This window comes from Salvelinus alpinus, chromosome 12, assembly GCF_045679555.1.
Source record: "Salvelinus alpinus chromosome 12, SLU_Salpinus.1, whole genome shotgun sequence".
Classification (NCBI taxonomy): domain Eukaryota; kingdom Metazoa; phylum Chordata; class Actinopteri; order Salmoniformes; family Salmonidae; genus Salvelinus; species Salvelinus alpinus.
Genome location: NC_092097.1, coordinates 17,259,409 through 17,279,009, shown reverse-complemented (window position 1 = coordinate 17,279,009; position 19,601 = coordinate 17,259,409). Strand labels below are relative to the sequence as shown.

Below are 19,601 nucleotides of genomic sequence, written 5' to 3'. Positions count from 1 at the left end.
ACCGCGGAAAAAGAACAGAGGCGCTCGATAGGACTTCAGCACCATGGACAGCTCCCTCGTGAAGACTCCAAACCCGCTGTTGTCTGCGTTGGCTCAGTTGTCAAATCAGATCACCCACCAAAATGTTATTTGATTCAACGTGATCCGCAGTTGGATGATGTCAAGATATTTTGACATAAATATGTGAAAATCCAGCTGATGTGATTTGAGGAATATGAACCCAGCGTTCAGCGATGTGGATGTGGGGCCTTTTAGCAGAAGAGTGAAAACGGCTAATGGGTTCATTTCAAACTCCTGACCATTCCGTTAATATTATTTCAACAAAAGCACTTATCTCATCTTCCACAAACGGCCAGTTTGTATTGGAACAAACCAAATTGAGAGAAAAAAACACTGCTGGGCATCAAGTTTTGAGGTTAAATGTGAAATGAAATTTAAGCCATGGTACGGTAGACAAACAGGTATTTTCAGCCAGAGCAGTGATTTCAAAAGAGACCAAGCCAAGGTTATCATAAAGACATATGTTTTATATTTATAATATCTTTCAACTTCATATATCCCATTTGGCATGAAAAGAGTTGATGGAAGAAATACTGCTGAATGGGTAGGAGTGGAGTAAAGGGCATCTCGGGTTCCAGAGACCCAAGTTAATAGGATCCCCTCTGGGACTATTTCCCCCCAGAATCGTTGCCTCAGAGAGAAAAACATGGAAATATCTGGTCATAACTTGAAGAATATTTTTTCCCACTCAATCAATATTTCCACATTTATCCCCTGAAAGAGAATGTTTTCCTGCTTTGTTGGACGCCTGTAGAAGTGGTGAGGTAAGATGAGCTCACTGTAATTGATTTATCTCTGCTTAGTGGTGAGACATATTTTTTTATAGGATACATTTGATGGATATTGTGCAAAAAGACCAGGGGAAATGGACGAGAGAGGAAATAGATGATGAAAACTAAATCAAATCTATGGCCAGGGTAGGAAAGACATGAGCATAGTATGATAAAGAAGTGAGCTAACAAACTAGACTAGATAGGCCTAGACAAGTTAGTTATATGGCAAAACAAGGGATGCAATGCTTATTGATTTAATGATCTCTGTGGGTAATGTTTGAACTGCAGTGAGAACCAACGGTGGCATTAGGCCTATATACAATACATGACCAAAAGTATGTGGACACCTGCTCGACGAACATCTCATTCCAAAATAATGGGCATTAATATACAGTTGGTCCCTCCTTTGCTGCTATAACAGCCACTACTCTTCTGGGAAGGCTTTCCACTAGATGTTGGAACATTGCTGTGGGACTTGCTTCCATTCAACCACAAGAGCATTAATGAGGTCGGGCACTGATGTTGATGAATAGGCCTGGCTCACAGTCAGCGTTACAATTCATCTCAAATGTGTTCGATGGGGTTGAGGTCAGGGCTCTGTGCAGGCCAGTCAAGTTCTTTCACTCCGATCTCCACGAACCACTTCTGTATGGACCTCGATTTGTAGACGGGGGCATTGTCATAAGGGCCTTCCCCAAAATGATGCCACAAAGTTGGAAGCACAGAATCTTCTATAATGTCATTGTATGCTATAGTGTTAAGATTTCCCTTCACTGGAACTAAAGGGACTAGCCTGAACCATGAAAAACAGCTCCAGACCCTTATTCCTCCTCCATCAAACTTTACACTTTGCACTATGCATTCGGGCAGGTAGCATTCTCCTGGCATCCGCCAAACCCAGATTCGTCCGTCGGACAGCCAGATGGTGAAGTATGATTCATCCACAGGAGGCTGGTGGCACTTTAATTGAAGAGGACGGGCTCATAGTAATAACTGGCATCAAATACATCAAACACATGGTTTGATACCATTCCATTGGCTCCGTTCCAGCCATTATTATGAGCCGTTCTCCCCTCAGCAGCCTCCTCTGGATTCATCACTCCATGGAAAGTGTTTCCACTGCTCCAGAGTCCAATGGCGATGAGTTTTACACCACTCCACCCGACGCTTGGCATTACGCATGGTGATCTTAGGCTTGTGAGCTGCAGCTCAGTCATGGAAACCCATTTCATGAAGCTCCAGACGAACAGTTATTGTGCTGACGTTGCTTCCAGAGGCAGTTTGGAACTCTGTAGTGAGTGTTGCAACAGAGAACAGACTATTTTTTCGCATTATGCGGTTCAGCACTCGGTGGTCCCGTTCTGTGAGCTTGTGTGGCCTACCACTTCGCGGCTGAGCCGTTGTTGCTCCTAGATGTTTCCAATTCACAATAACAGCACTTCCAGTTGACTGGGGCAACTCTAACTGACCTGTTGGAAAGGTGGCATCCTACGACGGTGCCACGTTGAAAGTCACTGAGCTCTTCAGTAAGGCCATTCTACTGCCAGTGTTTGTCTATGGAGATTGCACATATTTGTGTACATATAGTGTATTTCCCTTGCATTGGCAGTGAAACCTAAATCCTCAAAAGCCCAACTGGTAAAACTGCAGTGCAATAATTCTCCCTAATCTAGTCTGAATCACTGGATGAGATGTTCCGTAATGACTTTACGCACATCACACTTCCCCATGATTAAGCCATAGGCTCTCTTTGAATGAGCACTCCCTCTCCTTGCATATTTCAAGCTCATTTCTCCCCCCATATGGCACATATTAAGAGCAACAGAGGAGGCGGTAATTCAACACCTCCAGGGTAGACACACATCATTACTTCTAACACGAAATAAGGCCACCCAAGCAGCCCTGTTTAGAAAGCACCATGTGGGACACCTGAAGAAAAGATCCAAAAGTCGCTGTCATAAGCGCTAATGGCTAAAGCTCATAGATAACGATTGGGGACATAACTGCACCGAAAGACCATAACTCACCCAGCACATGCTTCCATCCTAATTACACACAGGAGGCGCGCACACACACTACTCACTGAATGGACCACCGCGGGTTTCTAAGGGTCTCTCTCTCACACACACACACACACACACACACACACACACACACACACACACACACACACACACACACACACACACACACACACACACACACACACACACACACACACACACACACACACACACACACACACACACACACACACAACTGACATTTTGATTTTCTGAGTTAATTGACAATGTTCATATACTAATAAAATAAAGACAACACTTCTATAATTCTATTTCACCTCATAGCCTGTCTAATTTAGATTTTGGCACAAATGAAAATGTGGCACTAACTCACCCATGGATTGATGTTCCATCATTCTCTCAGCATGCACGTGCAGTTAGAAGCCTGCTAGCGGCAGGCGGACAAGCAATACCCACCGTCATCGAAGGCAGATGAGCTTGAGTGAGAAGCTAACTGAAGCTGGTTAGCTTGAGAAAACCCGGAGTAGATCTAACTTGCTTCCTAGGATACCCCTCTGCTCTCTGCTGCCATGAAGGTTATTGAGGGCATACATCTTGGTTTCCCCACTTTTGATCCGCTGCATAGAGATTCTTATTTTATTTGAGGTCACTGGCCGTAACCTGAGCCGACCCATAAATAGTGTTTATCCCAGACAGTCTGTCAATAATGGGAAAGTTCAGCCACAACATCTGTCAAGAGCAGCTCAGATAGGCCTGCCTACATGATATTTTCTGTGTTAGTGTTTTGAACGGGGAAACTGCTGACAACCCTTTAGAACATCAGCTACGTAGCCTGATTCATATTTAAGAGCTAGCCTATCTATCATTCATCATCTGATCAATCACCTGAATAAAACCTGACCCAGATTACACAGGAGTTCAACAGACTATATAAAGAAAGCAGTCTCAGACCAATCAATGCAGTTCCACACATCGTGCAATCCTCTGCTGTGTAATCCTGGAATAAACTCATCTGTTGACTAATGTGTGGTGTTCTGCTGCCATCTAGCGGTGAACCGGTGTCACCGATAGCACAGGCATGGTGGTTTGAGGTCAGACAGATTTATGTTTTTTACAAAAAGATCTGAAACAGTGCCCTTTTGTGGGGAGACATTCCTCCCCAGTCCCCAGCTAACTAAAATAATGAAACCCACAGAAAATAACTGTTTGAGATCAGCAAATATTTTGGAAAACTTCAGAGCGTTTCTGTTCATGGTCACCATCAAAGATTGACTAAAATTATGATTAATAAAATCACTGATGCTTAGCACCAACGGGTACATTTGGACCCCAAGTGTCAAAAACATAATTTATAAACTCTTTTTTTGATCCTTCCGAAACTGTAAGACTTTGTCAAGCAACTAGTTACTGACAAAAAAAAAACATAATTTACTATGATTTCTGTCTTAATATGGAATAAATAAAAAATAATCTATCTGGAAAATGTTATTCAAGTGTGTACTTTGTCATAAAAGCATCACATTTAGCACAGAAGTCGATGCATGTACCCTGAAAAGATATACATATGCCTGAACCAAAAAAATGTAATACATATTAAGCTTCCAGTCAATGCCTCTATACCAAGGTGAGAATCTCATCTTTCAGATTAAATTGGAACTGAGTTGACAGCCCATAGCTTTCCAAAAATCTGATCATACCGTCCATATCGGCTGCCATTTTAGGTCGTACCGGTATGTCATACTGGCTCAATCTGTAGTTTCTCAGCCCTTGAGTATCACATAAACACAACACATTTTTCAGTTGCTATGGGTGAAATTTATCCAAATAACGGTTAAAAACATGAGACACACAAAAACATATATTTTTGACTGTAAATGTGTTAAAAATGTCAAATATATGTTTGTTTTGCAGAATTAAAACTATTTACTTGTGTTACAAAAGGTTTATATTTTATTATTTTACTGCTCGACAGGTGTTCCTTTGCAATCATTACCAATTTGGTCATCAAAAAAATATGTTGCCACTTTTAGGGTTAAATTGCACACGAAAAGAGATGTGTCAGTTCTTTTGAAAATATTTATTTCAAAATGTTTCCATGGCCTTGAAATATAAAATGACTTTACAAGTCTTTGCAAAACATCGACCAAAAGGTCTGACTCCCTTTCTCATAAATAAAACATTGAGCTTTAGATTAATTCGATAGTTTGTGTGCGATAGGGACTACAAAATACCTGCAAAGACCATTCTGAAGTGTTGTTCAAACTGGTGCATACACAACATGCTGAAAGTTACATCCCTGCCTGTCACACACAACTTTATCAGAAAATGCAGAAAATAGCACATTGTTGAGAAATGAAACAAATGTTCTTTCTGGCAACCACACCAGTGGCAGCATGTAATACAAATTTGGCAATTGTTGTAAGGAGTATATACTTTTCTCTAGCAAGGAAAATGGTAGCAGGCACTCATAAGGTTTGCCAAGGCCATTTGATTGGTCTTTAGTATCTCTATTGAGATGTACCCTGGGCTGTGTTGGCAGGTAATAAATAGCTGAAAAGCGATGTTGTAAACTTAAATTTAACCTTGATAATATACAACGTCTTAAGTGTTCAAATGTACTTTTAGATTTCTAAGATGGCTGTGTTTGAGTCCAGGGGTTTGACTTCACCCGACTGTCCTGTTCCTTCTGCTGCTGGGGGCCTACAGTTCATCACGGCTGGGCCGGGGCTTCCACTCGGGGTGGTCCAGGACGTAGCCTGCTGCTTTCAGCACCAGACGCATGAACTCCTCCACATCAAAGGAGTAGTTGGTGAATTTAGGATGCTCCCCCAGGGTGGGATGGTGACCCTGTGTGTGAAGTGTGTGTGGGGGTGAAAGAAAGAGTCGTTATGAACACCGCACTGCAGGTCTGTGATTTGTGAGTGTCTGTGCGAGGCAACGCAAGTGTATAAAGACAAAATGACAGATGAGTCTGGTGGTACATGCTGCAGCTACAGGTGAGGATTGGTAAGGTGTCTCTGGGGACCTGGGGCAGTGAGTTAGGTGGAGGTGGCAGGAGCGGTACTGGAGTGTCCCACCTTATCCTCTGGGAGCACTTTGTCCCTTTTTTGCCAAGTCGCATATCGGATCCCCCGCAGCCGAGCCAGATCTCGATAGCAGCTCTCATCCTGACAGTTATATCTGTGGAGAACAGATGCAGACACTTTATCTCCTGCTCTCACTCTCTTCTCTCAGTATGCCTCCCAGCCCTGCATGGCCCGGCCTGATGAATGCCTGTTTAATTAGGCCGTTTTTCACTGCTGCACCTCATGGCTAAGGGCTAACAGAGCACAGCATGCTGCCAGACCCATCACACAGATAGTACTATATCCAGCACAGACGGCACAGGGAGCGCTCTGCCCTGTTGGCCCGTACTACACCATTCACAGAGCATGGAGGGACGGACAGACAGACAAGGATCCAATGGAACAGACAGATACACAGACTCAGAAAAACCCAAAGACATAAAGCTGTTTTAGACACACACAGACAGACTGAACAGTGTCACTCACAGTTCAAAGATGACGGCCCAATCAGGGAGGAAGAGCAGGTGAGTAAGTCCCGCCCCATGAATCCCGATGAAGATGTCTGAGTTGTTCCAGGAACGGGACGTCCCTACAGACAAGACAGACAGTTATGAAATTTAACTTACTACTTAACTCATAATACCCCTACTGACTTCACTCCAACATAGTATACCACTCAATATTTACCCCACTCTAATAGTGGTGTGTCAGACAATAAAATACACCTGTTACTCAATTCCCTTTGTGCTGCTGCCTTATGTCCTCCAGCAGTACCATATAATTTATCCACCAATAATGCATCTAAAGAATACAAACTGTTCACACTCACTTGTATTTGTAATCCACCACTTTGACCTGGAGTAAAGGCACTGTCTTCAGGGCATTTGTGAGCTGTATGAACACAGTGAGATGCATTCTCTGATCAATGAGAGGAGCAAACGCAGACACCGGCCGCATAAATCACAGGCATTTTACTCCGCCAGTTTAAATAAGATTTTAAATGGCCAGTTAAAAGCTGGAGGAGGCAGTAAATCAATTGAGGGAGGGAGAAGTGGGCAGTGCTGCCTCAGACTGGACTCACCTCCTGCTGGTTTAATATCTTACGATAGTCTGTGCTGCGTGCTAACAACGTGACACGAATCCTCCCCTCCTGAAACCAGGAGCATAAGGATCAGGAGTAGTGAGATTATATAAATAGGACATCTATATTGGATATGGTGCATTAACAGAAATCGCAAAAGATGAACTCCAGCATTTCACGTAATACATTTTTTCTCAAACGTGTAAAAGCATTCTTGGAACAACTTTGTCGATTCTCAAAACAGTCTAAAAGAACCAGAACTCTGTGGCCTTTTGCAAAACAGTAAATGCACTTTCAAAATGTGGTTGCCTTCTCAAAACATTAATACAGTATATTCATCAAAATTATATCATACCATCAAAATGGCAAATACATTCATAAAAAGAAAAAAGATTGAGTCCAAGCACACAAAACAGAAAGTTTGTCTGTCTTTTTAAAGTCCCAGTAGATCAATACATTTTCTTAGCAGTCACTAAATAATGATGATCAAAATTGGAATTACAACTATCCAAAGGTGTACAATTATGGGCAATTACACTCCTTTTATGCATGTTTCACTAAACAATTTAATATACATCAAATCAAATATTATTCCTGATAAAAAGTAAAATAAAAAAGAAGCAATAAGGATTCATTCTTCAGTATCATCACAATCAAATTCCATGTATTCAATACAAAGGTTGATTGGCTCATTGTTTTGTAGACTTTTCATTGGCGCACAGAAACACAATATAAATGAGGAAAGGTGAATACAACGGAAGAACACAACTGATATGAATGTAAATGCCTCAAACCACATCAAAGCTCTATAATGGAAGGTCACATCTTTACATTTTTTTTATTTATTTATTTAACCTTTATTTAACCAGGTAGGCAAATTGAGAACACGTTCTCATTTACAATTGCGACCTGGCCAAGATAAAGCAAAGCAGTTCGACACATACAACAACACATAGTTACACATGGAGTAAAACAAACATATAGTCAATGATACAGTGAAAAAAAATAAGTCTATATACAATGTGAGCAAGTGAGGTGAGATAAGGGAGGTGAAGGCAAACAAATATATGTATAAATAAATAAAAATATAAAAAGGCCATGGTGGCGAAGTAAATACAACACAGCAAGTAAAATAAAAACTAAAAAACACTGGAATTGTTGGTTTGCAGTGGAAGAAAGCGCAAAGTAGAGACAGAAATAATGGGGTGCAAAGGAGCAAAATAAATAAATAAATACAGTAGGTAAAGAGGTAGTTGTCTGGGCTAAATTATAGATGGGCTATGTACAGGTGCAGTAATCTATGAGCTGCTCTGACAGCTGGTGCTTAAAGCTAGTGAGGGAGATACGTGTTTCCAGTTTCAGAGATTTTTGTAGTTCGTTCCAGTCATTGGCAGCAGAGAACTGGAAGGAGAGGCGGCCAAAGGAAGAATTGGTTTTGGGGGTGACCAGAGAGATATTCCTGCTGGAGCGCGTGCTACAGGTAGGTGTTGCTATGGTGACCAGCGAGCTGAGATAAGGGGGGACTTTACCTAGCAGGGTCTTGTAGATGACCTGGAACCAGTGGGTTTGGCGACGAGTATGAAGCGAGGGCCAGCCAACGAGAGTGTACAGGTCGCAGTGGTGGGTAGTATATGGGGCTTTGGTGACAAAACGGATGGCACTGTGATAGACTGCATCCAATTTATTGAGTAGGGTTTTGGAGGCTATTTTGTAAATGTCGTAAAATAAAATAAATATCTAAACTTATTCCCCATTGCCTAGATCTTTCCCTATATTGTGCATGGTCTGACACTGATGGGGTGGTTTAGACGTTAGTGCACAAGTATTTACTGATTACTGGAAACAGTGAACACAATTTCACACATTTCTCTTCCAATTAAAACAATGTGGTAAAATTCGCTTAACAGTGAATGTTGTATTCAATGATGACATCTGTATTTAAAGTTTAGCAAAAGTGTGTCTAAGATATGCAACTCAGGTACAAAGGCAAGAAAATGATCTGAAGTACTGTAAATGTATTTGAACATAGCTGCTATAGGTACTTTTCAACTCAGATCCCCAAAATGCTTGAATGTGATTAAGAAAAACTGTAAACCCATCCATAGCTTTTCAAGGAACTTAATCTCAATTCGATGTACTTGTAGAAAACTCCCACTACCAATAAGGGGCAGGCTCCCATCCAGAGGTGAAGTGTGAGTTTTCTACAGTATTTTTTATAACATTTTTTTTACACATTACATAGAGCTACAGCACAGGTTAATATAACAAGTGAGAGCAAATGTCCTATACAGCATCACCATCTAGTGGCTAAAAGTCCTACAAAACTCAATTTCAGTCTCACTGGCATTGTACCATCTGAGTTGAAAATAGCCTGAGGAAGACACAACTCCTAATGTTAAAAAAAGAGAAACTGTGAAAGTGATCAGTCACAAACCACACAGACTGTCAGGAGAAACCCAGAGGGAACACACCACCACATAATGCCAAATACATGCAGTTACCCAACTATAAAAGCATATTAGATGGATGACATGAAACAGCAGTGTGTGCATAAGGAGAGCTGATATTGTGATGAGTAGAACACAATGGTAGAGAGGAGCAGTCTGCTGTCTCCCTGAACCATTAATCAGAGGGATGAAAGGAGGAGCTGAGAGGAGCTGAGAGGGGGTCAGGGCCGGGCACACCTCTTATTCAGCTGGGAGACGGTATCGCAAGCACTGCCATCTCACAGGAAGGCTGTTAGCATATTCTTAGCATCAGCTGTGAATACACAATGAGCTGCATCCTCGCAACTGTCTTCAGTGGTCGTAAAGATACAGTCAAATGCACTCAGTCTGGGGTCGTAAAGACCAGTAAAGCCTGTATCGGTGAGCTACAGACCAGTGAAGAAAAGATGTGTGTGCATGTGTATGCGTGTGTGTGTGCATGTGTGATCAGTATTCCTTACCTTGGACCCATCCTGTGGAATGTTGAGTCGATATAGAACATACTGGGAGAAGGCCCTGAACATCCCTTCACTGTGGCAGTCAGATATCTGCCATTAACACACCAAGACAAATCCATTAGCTCCATCTGTCTGTCCCACGCGCACATACACACACACACATACACACACACACACACACAATGTCCCTCACACACACGCATGTACACACACACACGCACGCACACACACACACACACACACACACACACACACACACACACACACACACACACACACACACACACACACACACACACACACACACACACACACACACACACACACACACACACACACACACACACACGTCCCTCGGACACACGCACGGATGCACAGTGTGAATTGTATTTTGATAGAAATCTGACAAATCCAAACACATTCCATACCCAAACAGAAAGACACTACATTTAAAGCCATGCCTAGCACAGGTCTATGATTCCCTCCGACAGGCCAGAGCACAGCAGTCATAAATATAAACACATGAATATAAACATGACATAAGCAGCAGGAGCAATCCAAGGCATCAGATATGAGGCTAACCTATCAATAATTCACACCTCAAGGCTGACCCCCCTAGACCTACGTATTTAAATGATACCATCTTTACACAAATCTCCTTGAAATTATAATTTAAATAACTTAAGAGCTGGAGATGATGAGTACATAGCATAAATATTTGACCCAAATGGCATGTTATGAGTTATGACCAAACTGGATAACAGATGATAAAGGAAAATGGCATGATGAGGCGAGAAGCATGAAAGAAAAAAACACGGACATAAAGCCTGTGTGATCAAAATAAGAGAAGGCACGGAGGAAGGCATGGAGTCAGAAAGGCAGGGACAACCCAAGCAGCTCAAATGGATTCAGATTTCCTCATAGGCGGCGCAATCCTATCTCTATATTTTCATTACACATAAAGAGATACAGACAGAATACGAACCAGAGGTGTGTTATAGAACAGCCCATATCTCATCCTGGGGAGCAGGGAGAACACCACATCTTTGAAGCACACCTGTTTCAAGGTAATGGATACGTTATACAACCATGAACGACCACACCCACACTCTCTCTTACCCTTTTAGTGTCAAAAGATTTCAGATGGATGATGTCATAGTCAGAGAAAGCCTTCCAGGTCTCACTGAACAGATCCCCATATCCATAAAAACTCTGACAAGGAAGAAAAATACATCAGAAAGATTACTTTGAAATTCAGTTGCTTCATCGGACTGGCTAAACTTAATGTCAGATTTCATGGAGAGTAATATGAAACACTGTTTTGAATTATGGTGTATGTTTCATTAGAACTGTACTTGCCCAGCAGTCAGCCACCTGATTAAAGGTACAATGCAGACGATTTTATCTGAATATCAAATAATTTCTGGGTAACAAGTACCTTACTGTGGTTTTAAATAAAAATTGTCAAAAAGAAACAAAAATAGCTTCTTAACAAAGAGAAAATTATCATGCAGAATTATCATGGAATTTTGCTAAGACTTTCTGTGAGTGGTCTGAGTGGGGAGGAGAAAACTGAAATGTAGCTGTTATTGGAATGCGCGACCAAGAGGGATAGAGAACAGTTGCTTCACAAGGTACACTACATGACCAAAAGTATGTGGACACCTGATAATCAAACATCTCATTCCAAAATCATGGGCATTAATATGCAGTTGGTCCCCACTTTGCTGCTATAACAGCCTCCACTCTTCTGGGAAGGCTTTCCACTAGATGTTGGAACATTGCTGTGGGACTTGCTTCCATTCAGCCACAAGAGCATTAGTGAGGTCGGCACTGATGTTGGGTGATTAGGCCTGGCTCACAGTCAGCGTTTCAATTCATCCTAAAGTTGTTTGATGGGGTTGAGGTCAGGGCTCTGCGCAGGCCAGTCAAGTTCTTCCACACTGATCTTGACAAACCACTTCTGTATGGACCTTGCTTTGTGCACGGGGGCATTGTCATGCTGAAACAGGAAAGGGCCTTCCTCAAACTGATGCCACAAATTTGGAGGCACAGTATCGTCTAGAATGTCACTGTGTGCTGTAGCGTTAAGATTTCCCTTCACTGGAACTAATGGGCCTTGCCCAAACCATGAAAAACAGCCCCAGACCATTATTCCTCCTCCACCAAACTTTACAGTTGACACTATTCACTCGGCAGGTAGCGTTTTCCTGGCATCCGCTAAACCCAGATTCATTCATCAGACTGCCAGGTGGTGAAGAGTGATTCATCACTTCAGAGAACGCGTTTCCACTGCTCCAGAGTCCAATGGCACCGAGCTTTACACCACTCCAGCCGACGCTTGGCATTGCGCATTGTGATCTTAGGCTTGTGTGTGGCTGATTGGCCATGGAAACCTATTTCAAAAAGCTCCCATTGTAACAGTTATGGGGCTGACGTTGCTTCCAGAGGCAGTTTGGAACTCGGTAGTGAGTGTTGCAACTGAAGACATGCGATTTTTATACGCTACGCACTTCAGCACTCTGCAGTTCTGTTCTGTTCTGTGAGCTTGTGTGGCCTACCACTTCGCGGCTGAGCCGTTGTTGCTCCTAGACGTTTCCACTTCACAATTATAGCACTTACAGTTGACCGGGGCAGCTCTAGCAGGGCAGACATTTCACGAAATGACCTGTTGGAAAAGTGGCATCCTATGATGGTGCCACGTTGAAAGTCATTGAGCTCTTCAGTAAGGCCATTCTACTACCAATGTTTGTCTATGGAGAGTGCATGGCTGTGTGCGCTATTTTACACACCGGTCAGCAACGGGTGTGGCTGAAATAGCCAAATCCACAAATTTGAAGCATGTCCACATACATTTGTATATAAGTAAGCATTTCACTGTTGTATTCGGCGCATGTGACAGATACAATTTGATTTGATATATAGTGAAAAGACATGATCTAAGTGACTGATATTTGGTATTCAGCAGTCATAAAAGTATGCCTTATTTACTTTGAAGAACTACTAAAATAGTTATTTTGTCAGACAGCATAGGCAGCAGCTCTCTAGGCGAGATGATAACTTTGAATGAAATAAAGTAATCAAATAAAACAAATGTAATATACACAACTGAACTATTTTATTGAAGTAAAGTGATGTTAATAAATGATGGTTAATAAGTGATGAGCAGTAATGGGCAGTGACACCATCACGGGACTTAATATTATTGTTTTATTCTGTGTTGTAACAGCATTCAACCCACATAATGCATAGTGCATTTAATGTTTAAAAACAAAAAAAATCGAAACCGAAATCGACCTTGCTTTATTATCAAACTGAAATCGAACCGACCTTGCTTTATTATCAAACTGAAACCGAACCGACCTTGCTTTATTATCAAACTGAAACCGAACCAACCCTGCTTTATTATCAAACTGAAACGACTTCGCTTTATTATCAAACTGAAACCGAACAGACCTTGCTTTATTATCAAACTGAAACCGAACCAACCTTGCTTTATTATCGAACTGAAACCGAACTGACCTTGCTTTATTATCAAACTGAAACCGAACCGACCCTGCTTTATTATCAAACTGAAACCGAACCGACCTTACTCACTATTGTCAGATGAAAGGCCATTCCTTTCCATCTCGCTGTCATTTTCTCTCCCTCCCTCTCTCCTTATCCTTCGCCTCCACAGACAGAGGGGGGAACAATAGACAGGATAAGGTTTCCCATAAATCATTCTGTTTTACACCCACTGCTTCACCTTAATCTCCTCCACAAGCAAGTGGTCAAATGTGAAACACAGCACATCGATACACAACACTCTGGTAAACAACCATTCTCTTGCTTCTTTTTGTACAAACACCTTTGGACAAAACATTCAGCTTGCGAGGTGACAGCAACATGGTGGAATCTCTAATTAGCTTATTGGAGGGCCCAGCTAAGCCATCACCATATTTCTTGCACTTATTCAGTCGTCTCAGATCAGTGAAATGGAGATGGGCTGCAGAATATTGTACTTACTGTGTCCCACATGAGGATTTTGATGTCTCTGCTGAAGGAGTTGTTGATGTGCTGGGAGATGTACAGGTTGACAAAGTCACAGAAATTATGGTACATGTTAACCCCTGCCAAAAACACACATTCAGGTTGATCCATCACATCTCAGTCAGTACCTCTGTTAAGGCTGTGTCACGTGAAGCAATTTGGATGCAATTTCTGTTGCAGATGCAAGTTACAAGTGACATCATCTCCAGCAGGTTGCTGATACAATTCAAACGCAATTGAAATTGCATGCAACATCCAATCCTGTCATACATCACATCGGGGTTTCATAAATTATTTGTTTATTCAAATGTTTGGTAATTGTAACAGCATCGACATAGACAAGATGCTGGCTGTACAATTTACCTAGCTAGCAAAATGTTGCCTATTTTCCAAACAAGTTTTACCAAGATAGCTAGATAGCTAACCAAGGTAGCGACAAGCTAAGCTAGCTAGATAGTGCAGTTCATGTTGGACAATTTCAGTTGAAACTGGACAGAGAAAGGTCTGGGTTTACTTTTAAAATGTTTATTGACTGGCAGACCATATGTAACCGATGTGAAATGGCTTGCTAGATAGCGGTGGTGCGCGCTAGCAACCTTTCAGTCGGTGGCGTCACTTGCTCTGAAACCTTGAAGTAGTGGTTCCCCTTGCTCTGCAAGGGCCGCGGCCTTTGTGGAGCGATGGGTAACGATGCTTCGTGGGCGACCGTTGTTGATGTGTGCAGAGGGTCCCTGGTTCGCGAGGGGACGGACATAAAGTTATACTGTTACACATATACATGACTAGCCATGATATCTAGAATTTTTAATGCATTTCCCATTTGGCATGTCTCTTTTGTCGCAGTTTGCAGCAGCACTGACAGCTGTGTTGACATCACAACTCGGTCGAAGTTCCGAACGGCACAATATGACAAGTCATGTCAACTTTTTTCTGCTCAATGATTGGACATTGTTTAGAGTCAGCTGAATGAAATAGGATGATTATATCTCTTCTGATGCAATGCAACTAAGTTGCAGGCTATTGTTTGGGGGGTGACACACGGAGCAATCCAGATGCAACATTGTTGCAACAACATCAATTGTGTCCAGATTGCTTCGTGTGACCTCGGCTTTCCTGTGTCACTACCATAGAAATAGAATGCATAGATAGGCCATCTCCATTCTTGTCATTAATGACATAACAGCTGGACTGGCAGCCATTTTGAGTGTACCCATTCCTAAGTCGAAAAAATACAGGTTATGACAACGTAATAATTTTATGCATTAACGTTAAAATAAGCACATTCATTGGACCAGTGCCATTGCTAATACTACAGGATTAGTATTGAAAACATGACATGCGGTAATAAAGTGGCTATAGATAATCTGAAAGACATTTAAATAGAATGACATTAAAACAGTTAGGCTATGTGTTTGCAGACTAGTTAGCTGAAATTCACTACGATTGTGTGTATTTTCCACTTTCATGGCAAACTTTCTGTACTGCTAACATTCGTGACGTAATGTTTTACGTAATTCGTGACGTAATGTTGGCTCCGTGACGTAACCAAAGTATGCCTGTTTCCAGAACAGCTCCTGGGCTGCCTCCAATGAGCTGGCCCTAGGGAGGACGAAGAGCTCTGTTAGGTCAAACCAGTGGCAGAAATAAATTATGCACATCCACATGTATGACAAGAGCTTGACACAATATGCTAATGAATAAAATAAAACAATATTCTTGTTAGTGAATGCAGAGAGGGGGATGGTATTGTACCATCCGGGGTCAACCCTGGTGCAGACAGGATAGCCAAAGCAGTTCTCTGGGCCACAGTTCTTCTCATACCCCCAGCAGGCCGACACATCCAGCAGAGCATCCTGTTATAAAACATTAAAGAGTTGGGAAGGGGGAGGCAAAAACTAAAAGACGTGCTAAACACTTGGATGGAACTTAAAAGACCCCACTAAAAACAGCCTACTTGTACCACCATGATACACAAAACATCAGTACGTGGTCACTGTCAAACACTGTAAGCTTTCAATTGTTTTAGGCTTAAGCTCTAAACGTACTTTCTGTCCACAAGACTATGGCTGCTTAGACAAGAGACTTAAAATTAGCTAATCCCCCTCCACACTGTGTATGATGATAACAAACATGGTAGTCATAGGGCCCTATTACTGACAATAAAAAAGCGCGGTGATCCTTCTATGTAATCATTCTATCCTGACACACTGACTCCAGACCTGCTCTATTATTTGTTGATAGAGGTTATGGGGAGGGCCAGTGGGGTAAGTAACTGATCTTGACACAGGTATTGGTGGTCAGCTAGTGAGCCATCAGAAAAAAAAATTTTTTGAACATGCCTGAACCAAGGCGCATTTGGTGGCAGCAAGCCTTGTAGACAACGCTAAAGAAGACACCCAGGTTAACACAATATATTTATATACAGTGGGGAGAACAAATATTGGATACACTGACGATTTTGCAGGTTTTCCTACTTACAAAGCATGTAGAGGTCTGTAATTTTTATCATAGGTACACTTCAACTGTGAGAGACGGAATCTAAAACAAAAATCCAGAAAATCACATTGAATGATTTTTAAGTAATTAATTTGCATTTTATTGCATGACATAAGTATTTGATCACCTACCAACCAGTAAAAATTCCGGCTCTCACAGACCTGTTAGTTTTTCTTTACGAAGCCCTCCTGTTCTCCACTCATTACCTGTATTAACTGCACCTGTTTTAACTCGTTACCTGTATAAAAGACACCTGTCCACACACTCAATCAAACAGACTCCAACCTCTCCACAATGGCCAAGACCAGAGAGCTGTCTAAGGACATCAGGGATAAAATTGTAGACCTGCACAAGGCTGGGATGGGCTACAGGACAATAGGCAAGCAGCTTGGTGAGAAGGCAACAACTGTTGGCGCAATTATTAGAAAATGGAAGAAGTTCAAGATGACGGTCAATCACCCTCGGTCTGGGGCTCCATGCAAGATCTCACCTCGTGGGGCATCAATGATCATGAGGAAGGTGAGGGATCAGCCCAGAACTACACGGCGGGACCTGGTCAATGACCTGAAGAGAGCTGGGACCACAGTCTCAAAGAAAACCATTAGTAACACACTACGCCGTCATGGATTAAAATCCTGCAGCGCACGCAAGGTCCCCCTGCTCAAGCCAGCGCATGTCCAGGCCCGTCTGAAGTTTGCCAATGACCATCTGGATGATCCAGAGGAATGGGAGAAGGTCATGTGGTCTGATGAGACAAAAATAGAGCTTTTTGGTCTAAACTCCACTCGCCGTGTTTGGAGGAAGAAGAAGGATGAGTACAACCCCAAGAACACCATCCCAACCGTGAAGCATGGATGTGGAAACATCATTCTTTGGGGATGCTTTTCTGCAAAGGGGACAGGACGACTGCACCGTATTGAGGGGAGGATTGATGGAGCCATGTATCGCGAGATCTTGGCCAACAACCTCCTTCCCTCAGTAAGAACATTGAAGATGGGTCGTGGCTGGGTCTTCCAGCATGACAACGACCCGAAACACACGGCCAGGGCAACTAAGGAGTGGCTCCGTAAGAAGCATCTCAAGGTCCTGGAGTGGCCTAGCCAGTCTCCAGACCTGAACCCAATAGAAAATCTTTGGAGGGAGCTGAAAGTCCGTATTGCCCAGAACAGCCCCGAAACCTGAAGGATCTGGAGAAGGTCTGTATGGAGGAGTGGGCCAAAATCCCTGCTGCAGTGTGTGCAAACCTGGTCAAGAACTACAGGAAACGTATGATCTCTGTAATTGCAAACAAAGGTTTCTGTACCAAATATTAAGTTCTGCTTTTCTGATGTATCAAATACTTATGTCATGCAATAAAATGCAAATTAATTACTTAAAAATCATACAATGTGATTTTCTGGATTTTTGTTTTAGATTCCGTCTCTCACAGTTGAAGTGTACCTATGATAAGAATTACAGACCTCTACATGCTTTGTAAGTAGGAAAACCTGCAAAATCGGCAGTGTTTCAAATACTTGTTCTCCCCAATGTGTGTATATATATATATAGACACTACAGCCAGAGTCTTCAGGACAGCCTTAGGAGGCTAAACATCACAGCCACATGCCCGTTCATGGCTTTGAGCAAGAAGTTGACTCTCAGGAGTTAAATGGACTTGAGATGGGGAGAGTCATTGTGGGATTTTTTTTTTAATAATAAAAATGAAGTAATTTGAGTATGTGCTTCATATTATCACATAGGTAGGAGACCTATATATTCTCATGCGTGTTCTGCTGTAGCCTACATTGATTTATTTTATTTGAAGTTATATTCCGATATTGTTATATTTGTTCTACTGCTACATTGATGTCTTGAAAATTATATGGAATTCGGGTCTTGTAAGCCCCACAGCTGAGTACAGTATGTGTGCATATGGTGGGTGTTCTGCAGTGTCGTCTAAAAATGTTGCTGTACATTGATGTCTAGAAAATTAGGCTATAAGAAATGTAGACCTGTGTAAACACCGCAGCTATACTCAAGTATGTGGGCATACTGAAGTGACGTGTAAAATGCTTTGAATTAATTAGCACCTTGGAGAGTGCTGTCCGTTTCACCACCATTGTAGGCTACTTGGCTGCTACGTTGTTTGACAAATTTTCCCCCTCAATCTGATGCTTTTGAGCCCGTGGGGAAACACCACGAGGCTTCAAAAATATGCTGAAGTTGTTAGAATATGTACATTCAGAGTCTTTAATAATAACACCAATAGGCTAAATGTCGGACCACATAATTACGGCATGTTTTTGGTGTAAAGTGTTGCTCCCTTAAATTAAAGCCGTCTAGACTTTTCTCAGGGAGTGTCGCAGGCCGGCTACTGTATCAAATGAATAAATTGTTGCTTCCACAACACAATCGCTATATTGATTGCTACAATGGAACACATGCTATGAACCATACACAAACAGTGACTGACATATTATCCGATTTTCACAAGTTGTTCACCAATATATAATTATCTGTAGTTTACGGGGTTCTATCACTGCTCCAGAGCTCCTTACCAAGTTGCAGGGAATATTATTACATGACCATTACAAAACGCCCCTAATAAAACGTCTGGATTAGTAGTTTCGCATTGCTCGATAAATCATCCCCGCTACCCTGATATCATCAATGTGGAACTTTTTGGTACCACCGCTATGGCTGGTACACAGCTAAATGCATTCCGAGTGAAAAGTGATAGAACCTGCAAACTTCCAAAATCAACTTCTAGTGAATAAAATAAAGTTTGTGGTCGATCAGAAGACTAAACTACACATTTATTAAACCTGGCGCTTACCTTCTGCAAGCTAAAATGTAGAAACTCCAGGTCGCCATACCACCGTAAATCTTACACCCGCACGCAGTGTACTATCAGTCACAAGGTGGAGATGTAGGATGTAGTTCCGACTTGCAGAAGTGCTGTATCTACAGTTGGATTTGCATACAATTCTGGGGGGGAAAAACGTATATCAAGAATAAATCATCACCCATCCCAATACATTTTATTTATTTATTAATGTTAAACGCCAAATAGGTATTTAAGCATCTTGTAAATAAACAGTTATTACGTTCATGTCTATGCCACATGTGATCTGTGAGAAATCATGT

The 19,601-nt window shown here is 42.0% G+C and overlaps 1 pseudogene; it reads right to left on the bottom strand.

Moving 5' to 3' along the window:
• Positions 1-4,695: 4,695 nt before the first annotated feature.
• Positions 4,696-19,580, bottom strand: LOC139535256 (EGF domain-specific O-linked N-acetylglucosamine transferase-like; annotated as a pseudogene).
• Between the last annotated feature and the right edge of the window lie 21 nt (positions 19,581-19,601).